General features: G+C 41.0%; 1 pseudogene; it reads right to left on the reverse strand.

The window, feature by feature from the left end:
• Window positions 1-514: 514 nt before the first annotated feature.
• Window positions 515-4,412, reverse strand: LOC106940514 (high choriolytic enzyme 1-like; annotated as a pseudogene).
• Between the last annotated feature and the right edge of the window lie 1,959 nt (window positions 4,413-6,371).

Genomic DNA, 6,371 nt, shown 5'->3' on the forward strand with positions numbered 1-6,371 from the left:
GTCTGTTGGTAGTTCCAGTTTCTTGCTAGTTAGAAAGCAGCTGATTATTGTTTTAGCCATGCTGCCTTTGGTTATTATTATACTATTTTATTGTAATTATTTGTTCTCCATCAGTGATTATTTATTGTCAAATGAATCCTATTATTAGGTTACTAGCAGGACTTTAGAGGTCAACTGTATCTGAGGGGTTTGCAGTTAGCAGCAGCATGAAAGCAGGAATGCATTAAAACATCTGGAGTTTGGTTCCTCTGTTCTAAAGCCTTACTAATGCTTATTTATGTGAAGATATATATTTTGGCCAATGTGTATAATTTTGATCACTCTAGCAAATGTGTCAAATCTCTGATTAAAAGTCCAGATTTAATGACATTAAAGCCCACAATGAAGGGATGTCGGCTTCTCACCGGAACTACTGAGTATTCAATCAAACCTTCTGCGCTAAATAAAAGCTTCATTATAATCAGGTTGTGAAGAATGTTTCAACAGCTCTAACCATTTTGAATGAAACTTTATTTTTTATTTCTTCTCATTTTGCTTCACAGCATTTAATGATTTTGGAGTTGGCAACTAAAGTGCACCAATCCACGCCTCCTTCCTTGGCATGTTCCCATGTCAACAGCTTTGTAGGTCAAAGGTCACAGCTGAAGTTTCTGCAAATCAATTTCACATTGGTGATTGGTGGAGCTTTGTTGAACCATTGATAATAAACGTAGGCTGGCTGGTCTCTGACCATCATTAGCTGCTCAGTTAGACACTAATGTTAGTATAGGAAGGAAACAGCAGCACGGTGGTAAAACACTTCTACCTCCTCTTTGTTGTGGTTCCTACTTTTCTAAGGGTCAGAATGACCTTCACACAAATCGAACAGGTGACTGTTACTGTTGTTGACAGTAGATGGCAGTCTTCAGATGTGTGTAGACTATTTGTTAGGTTTGGTCAAACCATGCAAGAGACCCTCATATTTGATTATATTTAGATCATCCATTCTCACCCTCTCTCCCAAAGCCTCATCAAATAAACAAAAATCTAATGTTTAGTTGTCATCTGGTATGATGTCAGTTTAAAACCCCTAAAGAACAGCTTTCTAAAAGTTCTAAGCTGAGCTGAGAGCAGACAGGCTTCTTCAGCTCATGTCAAACTGAGGAAGAGCCACTTTTTTCTTCCCCTATGTTTAATCACACCACCTAGAGTACAGTGAGAATAATATACTGATAATAGTGTACAATTTATTACACTTACAGCATTTGTAGAGTCTGTTCAGCCTGTCAGTATCATTCTGGCTCATCTGTGTGGCCTTGCCAAAGGACACGTTGCTGTTAGGAATGGGCTCCATGGTGGGAAGGTTGTTCTTGGAGAAGGCGTACCTGAAGAGAGGCGGGTTCCACACAGACAGGTGATCACACCCAACACTCCCATTCAACTCTTTAGTGGGCAGAAATATCATTAAGGCTAAAATGCTGCAACTTAGCCATGAGTCTTCTTTCCAATGTCTAAGTCAGAGTTAGATGTCAGCCCTCCACAGACTCTTTGATTAGGCCTTGAAACAGCTGCTACAGTGATGTATTCTAGCCTTCTTTGCTTTGGAGAATTAGCTTTCTCTAATATGCATTTTCATGTTTTCTAGTTTATAGTAGCAGAAATTTAGTGTAGTGTTCTATATGTGCATGTGACAGAAATTTCTAATTTTTTTTATATTTATTACTTTTATTATAGGTCCAACAAAAGACATCAGCCTGTGGCTAGAAAACCTATGTACAAAACAATGGTTGCTCTGTGTCTCACATGTAACATGGTTTAATGTGCCATCCTTGATGAAATACATTTGAATTGGAAAAATTACCTGCCGATTTAAAATCTACAAGTAAAGAATAAAAATTCACCAAAAATATTTTAAGTGTTGTTAATAAAAAAGCTAATTGTTTCTTTACCTCTCATATTGCATGACAGAGTTGTAATCATAAGGAGTTCCCTGGTTCAGAGTGTTAATCTTATAGAAGTTATACTCCATGCCTAGAGAGAATAAAGGAGAGATGCATAGTTTTAGGTTTGATCGAAACAGGTTTGTGTGCCTCGGTACAGAACTGGTACAGTCCAAACTATGGATCGGATTGGGAGAAAAAAAAAGTATGAATACTCAGCATGCAGCAGCTCAGCCACTTCTTTAGATCACCCTGCTTTAAGACTTCTGCTAAATGAAGACATCTGCATGCTGCAGCACTCTGCATTCATAGCAATAGTGTCTAAAAACTGTCATTACTTTTGTTTGCTCCATGTTTTTCCCATAAGAGTCATTATGGATGTGGAGGTCTACAAATTTAAACATTTAGATTTTATGAAATATCTACACACAGGCTTTGATTAAGTGTAGCATAATGCAAGCAAACATATTTAAAAATATAGTTAAAGAACATCAGGTTGAATTTCACCCCGTGTTCTAATCTGCCACCTGCTGGTGAAAAATGGAGAACAGCTTAGTTTTCTAGTTTGCCTTTATACATCCTGAAAACCTTTCCTTGGTAGCAAATCCATTTAGTTCCACTGGTTTCAATATCTCAGACTGATCAGGGATTAGGTGCAGGCCGCTTCCAGTTGGTGCACAGGGGGGCAATGGAGCTAAAAAACCTTTACAGAGGCCTCACTCGGTCACAGCCATGGTGAAGTGAAATAAAAAGATTTTAGAGCTCATCTCAACAATCTTTAAAGTAGAAGGTAGGACTACCAAGCAACAACCAAGCTCCCATGAACCAATGATGGGCGGTGGATGATGGGAGTGTGTCACCTTCAATGATGTTGTCCCAGTGCACTCGTCTGCTCGTGGTTGAAGCCCAGGGCGTGCAGCAGCTCATGCTGGACGGTGATGTGGTACAGGCAGCCCTGGCGGCTTAGAGACACTGTCTGACCTCCACCCACACGGCCCACATGGGAGTAGCAGCTGCAACCACACACTCACATCAGAAGTCCATTGCAACAGAAGCATCCAACATCCAACACTGCAGCAAACCTGATTTTGACTAACCAATCAGTTTTATACCAGCCCTGCAGACCCCAACCACTATTCTGATTAGCCAGTCTTTAGGTCATCTGAAAGTGTGGATTTTAGCTCAGCATTTAGGATTACCACTCTGGACTAGCATTTAATGTGGAAAAAACAAAAAATGAGATGCACCCATTCCTAGATTCAATGCTCAACCATTCATGGTCACCGTTCTGGTAAGGCCTGAAACGGATGCAGGAGACCGTGGAAAACGACTGCAGCCCACGAACAATAATCTCTCTCTGTCAGCTGTCACCATCAGGAAACGTTGAAATTCCAGACCCATCAGGTACAAGTGGATTCAGATCAGCTGTTCACCTTTGTGTTCTCAGTTCAGTGGGACAACCAATAAGCTGCTGCTTACAGTAATGGTTGGCAATGTAGTAGGGGATGTAGACGTTCCCATCAGTGTATTTCAACCAGAGGCACCCACTGGAGGTGCAAGGGTCAGCGTTTCTGTCTGCCTCAGACCATAAAGCAATGTCTCCTCCGATGAGGACTGGTTCATCAAAGTTAGGAGCTGCCAGACACACACAGCTACAGCTTACATCATCTGGTTGCATGACCAGGTTTTTCCTTGGAGTGGATTTTTTGTGCAACAGATAAATGTGAGCATTGCTGACTGGAGTGTTGACCTACTGCGGTCTCTGTTGGCTCTCTCTAGCAGCTCACCCACAGACAGCTCCTGGGAGGTGTCCACCTCCAAGGTAGCAACCTCTGTATGAAATAAAACATTTAGATACTGCTCAAGACCCTTTCAGCTTTAAAAACGAGAAAAGAGTGCTGCTAATTTCTAACTTACCTTCCTGTCCTCAGTCACCACAGCACAAAAGAGAAAAATGATTGTTATACATGCATATCTGAGACATTCTGCTGTTGAAACTAGCTTTTGTACAATCATGTTGTGTTTTAATTTTATTAACACATCTACATCCAAAATATATAAATATTAATATTTATTAAAATATATTTTGTTGTTTCAAAATGTTAAATATCAAGAATTCTTCTTGGCATTAGGAAGGTTGCCACCTATATTAACCGTTCTAATCTACTACAGAGCAACAATTTCCAGTTCTGAGCAGCTGCCGCTGCATGCCAGCACTGGACATGTTTACCTCAGCCCAGGAGAAAGACAGAAGCACCAGAACCACAAAACACCAAGAGAAAACCTGCATGGTTGCAACAGACCTGTGAGAGACAAAAACACGGCCATAAAATATGCAACTGCAGCTTCTGTATGCAAGCTGTCAGCAATACACAGAGGCACGTTGCTGTTGGATTTGTGGATCTTACCCAAGAGCCAATAACTCTCTGCCAGCAAGGGAGACGTTTTATACTCACCATCCAGCCAAAGGCAAATAAACATACGAGTAAAAGTGCAAACACTGCAGCACACCTTTATCAGAGTAAGCTGAAGTTTCTGGGGTTTCCTCCCTATTTTATGTTATTTGCACAGGTGTTTCCAGAACAGGCCGTCAGTGTGGAACATCTTACCCTCCACTGATCACTGACTAATGCCTGATTTTTGCTGTTCACCCGGCCTCTGCAGCTCCTTTTTTAAACTTCTCATCAGAAGTTACTGAAACAGTTTTATTTGATGGACTCTTTCAGTTAGTCCCTTTTTCTGTTTTGCTTCTGTCAGACTACTGTGAATTCTAATCAGAATACTGTCACTACTGTGATGATACCTACCATTGCACAGAGGACGCTGCTTCCTCCACACAGCACCTGAGCCTGAAACACCTGGAGGAGATGAATACTCTTGTTGCTGTTTCTGGACTTCAGCTCACTGTTCAACACAATCATCCCCCAGCTCCTGGTGAGCAAACCAGCTCCCTTTGGGCTCAACACTCCCTGTGTAACTGGCTGCTGGCTTTCCTCACAGACAGACCCCAGTCTGTGAGGGTTGGGAAAAATACTTCAAGGTCATTTTCCTCAGCACTGGCTCCTTCAGGGCTCTGTACTGATCCCACTGCTCTTCAGCCTGATGACCCATTTGTAAGGATTTGGTTTTCTCTGTGTTGATTTGAGTTTCTCTGTGTGTTTATCTTAGGTTCTGTCTTGTGAGTCTCTGTGATGTTATGTCTCTTTCCCCCTTGATTGATCCCAGCTGTGTCTAGTTCCCCTGATTACCTCCTGTGTATTTAAGTCCACCTGTTGTCTTTGTCTCTTGTTGTGTCCTTGTCTAACGTCTGTCCCTGGTCGTTGTTGCATGTCAGTCGTCTCAGTTGAACTGTGTAGTCCTGAGACTGTGTAGCTCTCGTTTATTCAGTTCTGTACTGTTTGCTACCAGTGCTGAGCCCGAGCCTTCCGCTCTGCTGTGCTGCCAGCTTCCTGAACTGTGTAAGAGCTTATCCTTCATTAAATCATTTATCTTCTACGACCTAGGTCTGTCTGCGTTCTACCTCACCACCATCACCCCCACATCTCTGTGATAAAGTTCTATGACTTGGTATTGTTCTATGACTTTATATTTTTATGTTTTTGTAATGTAAAGCACTTTGAACTGCCTTGTTGCAGTAGGACATTTACGTCCTACCTGTAAATGTGTGATACAAATAAACTGATATGTTTTTTTCTTTTTTTAGTTTAATTTTTCAGAAAAAGACTTTATTGTCATACCACTTGTGTCTACTTTCTAATTACGCAAACAGGCACATACTAACAGCATGTGGTTTGGTCTGGCTGTTTCACAGTGGGTGGGTCCTTCATTCAGAGCTGTGGTGAACTGAATGTTCCTGACTGATAAGCCCAGTGTTTTGCAACAGAGAAACAGATGTTTTGTTTGGTTCTGTTTCTGTGTATTTATTTCTTGGTTTTTATGTGTTTTGTTTCCCTGTGAGTTTCTGTGATGTCCTGTCCTCCCTGTTGATTGATCCCAGCTGTGTCTAGTTCCCTGATTACCCTTCCTGTGTGTTTAAGTCCACCTGTTGTCTTTGTTCCTTGTCGGGTCCTTGTCATACATTCGTTGCTCCATGTCGTCCTACCTGTCTGTAGTCTGTTCCTCGTGCTACCCTGTTTGGACTGTTAACGTATTTATCATTAAATCATCTTAATTTTCATTATGACAACCTGGGCCTGCCCGCGTCTCCCTCACTGTTCACAAACACAAATCATGACATGTTTAAAATTATATATGTTATAGATGTTTATAATTTAACAGATGAGCTAATAATAAAAAAAGATTAACGTTAAATGTTAATTTAAAAAAAGTTTTCTTTTAGGACATTTTGAAAAAGTATGCAAAAAATATGTAATGTGCTCCATGTAAGATTTCAGTGGTTCAGTATAACGGTATTCGCAAGAAAATATTTCCATTGCATCGTCTCTGTTTTCT

The sequence above is a fragment of the Poecilia latipinna genome, unplaced genomic scaffold (assembly GCF_001443285.1).
Source record: "Poecilia latipinna isolate Pla-1442-1.1 unplaced genomic scaffold, P_latipinna-1.0 Scaffold3260, whole genome shotgun sequence".
Lineage (NCBI taxonomy): Eukaryota > Metazoa > Chordata > Actinopteri > Cyprinodontiformes > Poeciliidae > Poecilia > Poecilia latipinna.